Genomic DNA, 8,302 nt, shown 5'->3' with positions numbered 1-8,302 from the left:
CTTTGGCTTCCTGGGTTCCACCCCTTCCTCCTGCTCTTCCGGCCTGCTACTCTGTGCTACGCCTGTGCTTACCTTGCTCCCGAAGACCTGATCCCTCTCGGTAGGGTAACAAGGGAAACGTGTTCAGTGCAGATCAGTGAGTAAGCACAAGCCCGCCTTGTTTCAGTGCCTATGCTTAAACAGTAGAGGGACAGTAGAGAAATTCAATATCATCTGTCAGAACAAAGCCAGGGGTTGAATGCAAAACAGATCATGAAATGCTCATATGCAAGTTCAAGTTTGTTCTGGTTACCTAGTACTGCTCTGACAAGAATATACCACAAATGGGATGGCCTTATCAAACAGGAGCTTATTCTCTTACAGTTTGGAGGCTGTAAGTCCTAGTTCAAAGTGCCAGGCTCTAGGGGCTGGGTGAAAGCCCCTCAGCCTTGGGCTTCAGCTCTGCCTCCAGCTCCTAGTCCACTGAAGCTAGAGGCTTTTCTTCACTCAGACAGCTACTGGCTGCTGAGGCTGCCAAGTCCAAGGTTGACAAGTAAAAAGGCACAGTCCCGATATTACCAAATCACATGGCAGCCCATTAACTCAAGTCCATTATAAGTCCCAAGGTCAGCAGAGCATGGCAGGCAGCTGAACAACAACACAGCTACATGCAGGGTTCAAGATGTCATAAGCTAGAGACTATCCCCAAAGCTTCTCCTTATATACATGAGGCAGACCACATCCCAAAGGCAGCTGCTCAGCTGTTTGTGGTGGATCCCACCATAGAGTTGATTGCCAGTCTCATCATGGGGAATAATTACCACCAGCTGCCCAGCCACTCAACCAGGCCCAGCCAAGTTGACATACAAACATAACCATCACAAAGTTGAAGGAGAAGAAAATTAAAACAAGTCCATGAGAGTCAAAGTATGACCTTGAGTATATCCCACCTGAATTTAGAGATCATCTCAATAACAGATTTGACACATTGAACACTACTAACGACCAAAGACCAGATGAGTTGTGGGATGACATTGAGGGCATCATACAGGAAGAAACAAAAGACCATTAAAAAGATGGAAAGAAAGAAAAGACCAAAATGAATGTCAGAAGAGCCTCTGAAACTTGCTCTTGAATGTAGAATAGCTAAAGTGAATGAAAGAAACGATGAAGAAAATGAGCTAAACAGAAGATTTTCAAGGGCAGCTCAAGAAGACAAAGTACTATAATGAAATGTGCAAAGACCTAGAGTTACAAAAACAAGGCATTTCTCAAGCTGAAAGAACTGATGAAAGAATTTAAGACCTGAGTTGCAATATTAAAGAATTCTATGGGCAAAAAATTAAATGACACAGGATGCATCAGAAGATGATGGAAGAAATACACAGTCACCATTCAAAAAGAACTGATCGACATTCACCCACTTCAGCACATGATCAAGAATCAATGGTACTGAAGGAAGAAATTCAAGCTGCACTGGCAAAAAACAAGGCTCCAGGAATTGATAGAATACTGACTGAAAAGTTTCAACAAATGAATGAAATGCTGGACATGCTCACTCATCTACGCCAAGAAATTTGGGAGACAGCTACTGGCCAGACAACTGGAAAAGATCCATATTTGTGCCCATTCCAAAGAGGCAATCCAACAGAATGCAGAAATTATTGAACAATATCATTATACATTGTATCATTAATACATTAATGATCACACACAAGTAAAATTTTGCTGACAATGATTCAAGGCAGATTCAGAAGACAACATGGAACAAGTGATATTATAGCTGATGTTAGATGGATCACGGCTGATAGCAGAGATACCAGAAAGATGTTTACCTGTGTTTTACTGATATGCAGAGTCATTCAACTATGTGGATTATAACAAATCATAGATAACATTGCAAAGAATGGGAAGTCCAGAAAACTTAATTATGCTCATGCAGAATCTGTATATAGACCAGGAGGCAGTTGTTCAAACAGAAAAAAAAAAAAGAATACTGTGTAGTTTAAAATGAGGAAAGGCATGCATCAAGGTTGTATCCTTTCACCATATTTATTCAATGTTTGTTGAGCAAATAATCCAAGAAGTTGGACTATATGAAGAAGAACATTGCATCAGGACTGGAGGAATACTCATTGACAGCAGGCAATATGCAGATGACACAACCTTGCTTGCTGAAAATGAAGAGGACTTGAAGCACTTCTGATGAGGATCAAAGACTATAGCCTTCATTATGATTACCCCTTAATATAAATAAAACAAAAATCCTCACAACTGGACCAACAAGTATCATGATTATAAATGGTGAAAAGATGCAAGTTGTCAAGGATTTCATTTTACTTGGATGCACAATCAAGGTCCATAGAAGCAGCAGTCAAGAAATCAAAGAATGTATTTCATTGGGCAAATGTGCTACAAATGACCTCTTTAAAGTGTTAAAAACCAAAGATATCACTTTGAGTACTAAGGTGCTCCTGACCCAAACTATGGTATTTTCAATCACATAATATGCATGAAAAGCTGGACAATGAATAGGAAGATGGAAGGGGAATTTATGTCTTTGAATTACGGTGTTGGCAAAGAATACTAAATTTACCATGGACTGCCAGAAGAACGAACAAATCTGTCTGGGAAGAAGTACAGCAAGAATGCTTCTTAGAAGCAAGGATAGTGAGTCTCATGTACTTTAGACATGTTATCAGAAGAGACCAATCCCTGGAGAAGGATATTGTGCTTGGTAAAGTAGAGAGTCAGCAAAAAAGAAGATCTTCAACAAGATGCATTGACACAGTGGCTGCAACAATGGGCTCAAATACAGCAAGGATTGTGAGGATGGCACAGGACTGGACAGTGTTTTGTTCTTTTTTACATTGGGTCAATATGAATGGGAACCTAACAGCAACTGACTCTATAGCACCTAACGACAAAAACAATCTTGAAAACTCTGTAGACAAAAGTAAGTAGTGCTAGGTAAGTCCCCGAATGCAGTAAAGCTTAAGATGTTCTGGTTACCTAGTTCTACTCTGACAAGAAATATACCACAAATGGGATGGCCTTAACAAACAGGAGTTTATTCTCCTACAGTTTGGAGGCTTTAAGTACAAGTTCAAAGTGCCAGGCTCTAGGGGCTGGGTGAAAGCTCAGCTCTTCCTCCAGCTCCTAGCCCACTGAAGCTAGAGGCTTTTCTTCACTCAGACAGCTGCTGGCTGCTGAGAATGAGAAGCCCCAGGTTGACAAGTAAAAAGGCACAGTCTCAATGCTATCAAACCACACGGCAGGACATTAACTCAAATCCATTGTAAGTCCCAGGCAGATTATGGCAGGCTGCTGCTAAACAATGACATGGCTACATGCAGGGTCCAAGCATGCCATAAGCTAAAGACCATTTCCAAAGCTGCTGCTTATATATAGAAGCAGACCACATCCCTAATACAGCTACTCAGCTGCTTGTGGTAGATCCCACCATGGAGTTGATTGCCAGTCTCATCATGGGGAATAATTACCACCAGCTGCCCAGCCACTCAACCAGGCCCAGCCAAGTTGACATACAAACTTAACCACCACAGATGTCCAAAGATATTTTTTTCAGTATAAACTATCAAGTGAAAGGATGAAAACAAAATCCATCAGAAAGACTGGTCTATTTTGTAGCCCTGAATAGATGATATGTGAGAGAATAAAATGGGAAAAATCATTGTTAAGTAGCAAGGGTCTGCTAAATATTCTAAATAGTCTATTTCTAAATAGAGTAATAAGAGTATAAACATAATCTAATTTTGATTACTCAAAGGTATCAAAGTTTTAAGATAGTATCAACTTACTATGACATGCTCTTTCCCAAAACAATTTGTGTATTTAAACTTATATTCTCGGTTAGGTAAAGATAAAATATAGCACTAACATTTTCAAAACATTGTCTTTAGCTGGTTACCTCTGTTGATTAATTCATGGTTCAGTGAAGTTAAGGGGTAGTGAATCAGAAGTACACCTTTGTAACGCAGGGCAGTCTTATTTCTATGATATAATAATCAACAGCAACTAACAACAATAATAATGTTGATATTATAATAGCTGTACAGAAATTATAAATATGTACTACTGTTTTAGTAAAAGAAAATAATGTGAATTTGGTGTCTTTTACCTAATTCAGTGTTTGATTATGTCAGAGTTAGAAATATGTAAGTTAGTGTAAATGCCAATAAAACTATTTCAAGAAATAGAAAGGTAATCAAATGAATTCTTCTGCTTAATTATTTATGATCTTGCACAAATAAAAAAGAATGACAGACTATCTTTTTCTAATTTAAATTCTGGATCCCTAAGGATTTCCTTTGGGTACTCTCAAAACCTGGGTAAAATTGAAGTTTTAAGAAATTTTGATAGAATATTATACTTTTTCTCAAAGTATTTATAAAATGTTAGTATCGACATTTTTTTTTAATTGTGATTTGGGTGAAAATTTACAGAGCAAAATTCAGTATCAGCATTTTTAATTAACATGAATATTTCCTGTTTTCATCAAAGATGATCTCAAAGTTAAGGACACAAATCTCAAGAGTCGTTAGGATTTCTTGCTTGCTGAGAACCTGAAGCCTCCATACATAGGATAATTTAACAAGGGCCAAAAGCTGCCTTTAAGAAGCAGACAATGGTAACCAAAAAAAGAAAAAAACAACAACCATTGCTTTGGAGTTGATTCTAACTCTTACCACTCTATAGGACAGGGTAGAACTACCCAACTATAGGACAGGGTAGAACTGCCCTCATAGGGTTTCCACAGCTGTAAATCTTTACAGAAGCAAACTGGTTCATCTTTCTCTCACAGAGTGGTTGGTAGGTTCAAACCGCTGAGCTCTTAGTTAGCAGCCCAGTGCTTTAACCACTGCACCATAGGAGCACCTTAGACATTGGAAACATGTAACACTAATTGTATTTCAAATACCCTAATCTTTCCAAATGACTCACAATAGAGTAGTATATACTTGCTTAAAGAATTATGGACAGGGAGTTCCAGTAAGAGGGCAGAATAGGCAGAAAGACTGCACAGACCCTCTTCAACAAAGAAAAGGTGAACCAATTAACACAGACAGAGAAGATAATCCTGGACACCTGGGCCTTGAAGGGAAGGATATAGAAGTGGACTAAACTCCAACTACCAGAAGAATTTGCATGAAAATACCAAAAAAGGAGACATACATACAGAGCTGTGGTCTGGCAGCAATCCTGACGGCACAGACAGCTTGGAGATTGCCAAGTGGTGGTAGGACCTAAGAATTAACCTAAAAATCAGCCCTGCTAGCCAGGGACTGCACAGAGGACTGCTTTGGGGGCTGGAGAATAAAAGGCAAAGCAGCAGCAAAGAGTAAGGCAGGCTGAGCTGTGGACTTTTGCCTGTCCAGAGGGAACAGCCATTTTCAATATTTACAAGTGGCTTGACCATTTTGGATATTTAAAGCAACAGCATTCTCCCAGATTCCAGGGGCTTATGAACAGGTTCCACTTGCTGGTAACCCCAAGGCCATTCCGGACCTGGACGACTGAAAAAGTGCGACATTCGCCTTGTTACTCTTATACCCCACACCCACTTGGTGAACGGAGGTGCAGCCATCACCTACTCCCACCCACCTTCTGGGCCTGCAGGAACTCCATCCCAGTCTGTGTGCTCTGACAGAGCCTGGGTGCCCTGCCCTGCCCTCCCCAGATTTTTTTTTTTTTCTCTTTCTTTTTTCTGTTTCTGGTTTCTAGTTTTTGTCTGTTGTAAAACTACTACTATTGTTACTACTTTTATTCTTTTCACTATTATTCTTTATTCTTCCCATCCCAGTTTTCAGTTTTTTTTCTTTTCCCAGTTCCTGGTTGCAATATTTTTTTTTTTTTCTCTTTTTCTCATGGTTAACCCCATTGCTTGTTTTTCTTTTTGCATTTTTCCCATTTTTTTCCTTCATTATTGTCCTTCTCTATGTTTGCTCTCTTATTGTCCTATCCCCAGATATTGCAGGTTTCCTTGTTTTTTCCTTCTTCTTTTTCCTTTTTTTTCTTTTCTTAGCTACTGTTCCTGTGTGATTGAATGGTGTATTTTTTTGTCCATGTGCTTTTACTTTTTTGATGGCTATTCAATTGTAAACTTTGTCTAACTGAGTGAGAGACAGCAACAGTCCCCATAAGACACAGCTATACCCACATCTCCTGCAACTCCACATACTGAATGAGAGCCACCACCTCCTTCTCCATCAATGGGCCAGTAATAAAAAAACACCAAGAAAAGCCTAAAAAACCCTTGGCTGCTCTTCACAAATGGTTAACAGAGATCTAAATACAACAACGCCATGATGTCTCGGAGACAAAAGACCATCACAGTCCACACAAAGATGCAAGACAAAGTAGTACAAACAAGGGAGCAAGATACAGACCCAGAACACATCCCTGATGAAGAAGCAGCATTGGAACTCTCTGATAAGGAATTCAAAAGAATTATTTTTAGATATCTTCAAAGGATTGAGAGACAGACCAAGGAAAACAGAAAAAAACCCTAGAAGAATTGTGGAAGAAAATACAAGAACAAAATGACAAAATAAATGAAATAATTAGAAATGATTCTAAATCTACAGATAGAAATCCAGAAGATTAATACTAAATTGTCAGAAATAGATAACACATTGAAGGGCAAAGGGGTAGAATTGATGCAATGGGAGACACAATTAATGAGATTGAAGACAAATACCTGAATACTTCTTTGGCAAGGGATCAATCAGAAAAAAGATCAAAATAAAATGAAGAAAGCATAAGGTTCATGTGGGATATCATCAAAAGGAATAAGCTACATGTCACTGGAATTCCAGAACAGGAAGAGAAAAACAAAACCACTGAGAAAATCGTTCAAGATTTGTTGGCGGAGAACTTCCTGATATTATGAAAGATAAGAATATATCCATTCAGGAAATCAACACATCCAAACAGGATAGACCTCAAAAGAAAATCACTAAGACATATCATCATCAAACTCATCAAAACCGAAGACAAAAAAGAGAATCTTGAAAGCAGCATGAGAAAAACAAAAAGTTACTTACAAAAGACAACCAGTAAGAATAAGCTCTGATTTCTCAGCAGTAACCATGCAAGCAAGAAGGCAATGGGATGGTAAATATAAAACCCTGAAAGAGAAAAATTTTCAACCAAGAATTATATACCCGGCAAAACTGTCCCTCAAATATGATGGTGAAATTAAGAGATTTCCAGATAAGCAGAAAATAAGGGACTGTGTTAAAACCAGACCAATCTTACAAGAGATACTAAAGGGAGTCCTTTGAACAGAGATCCAAAAGTAGCAAATAACAACCAACCATTAATGCACAAGATGACATAACCTAGAAACTATAGCTTTGGACATATCCAAAGTAAAATGAGCTTACAAGATTGTAAACAGGAAACCAGAGACATCCATTGGCAAGTGAGGACAACTACAAACAAAAAGAAGGAAAAGACTGTGTAGTTACAGAACTTCTAAATGGTGAGGAAGTTCAGAGAGCTGCAAGATGGAATGGACTGTTCTAAACTCGGGGATAAAATTATAAATCATAGGGTAACCTCAAAGAAAAATGATAAACTTTCATAATCACAATAAAAAAGAGGACAAGCACAAATATTCAGCAAATACTAAAACAATAGCAACAAAGGAAATGATAACATGATTCATAAACATAATGAGCTCAGCACAAAAATAAATAGGGAACAAAGAAATCAGGGACACCATGAAAAAACACATAACAAAATAACAGCAATCAATTCATACTTGTTAATTATTACACTGAATGTTAATGGATTAAAGGCACCACTCAACACCACTCAAGAGATGAGATGGAGAGCTGCAGATTGGATAAGAAAACAAAACCCATCAATATACTGCCTACAAGAGACACACCTTAGACATAAAGACAAAAATAGACTAAAAATGAAATGCTGGAAAAAGATATATCAAGCAAATGGCAACTGTAAGAGAGCAGGACTGGAAATATTAATTTCTGATCAAATTGACTTTAAGACAAAAACCACCAAATGAGACAAGGAAGGACATTAGATAATGATTAAAGGATCAATTGAACATGAAGATATAACCATAATAAATAATAAATGTAAAATGAATCCAATGAAAAGAGCCCCCAAATATATAAATCAGACTTTAAAAGAGTTGAAAAGGCAAATAGATAACTCCACAGTCATAGTAGGAGACTTTAATACACCACTTTCAATGAAAGATAGAACAACTGGAAAGAAACTCAACAAAGATGCAGAAGAGCTAAACAATCCAATCCACCAACTTGACCTT

This window comes from Orycteropus afer, unplaced genomic scaffold, assembly GCF_000298275.1.
Source record: "Orycteropus afer afer isolate SDZICR_OR568_19922 unplaced genomic scaffold, OryAfe1.0 scaffold00215, whole genome shotgun sequence".
NCBI classification, from domain to species: domain Eukaryota; kingdom Metazoa; phylum Chordata; class Mammalia; order Tubulidentata; family Orycteropodidae; genus Orycteropus; species Orycteropus afer.
This window is presented reverse-complemented; position numbering follows the sequence as displayed.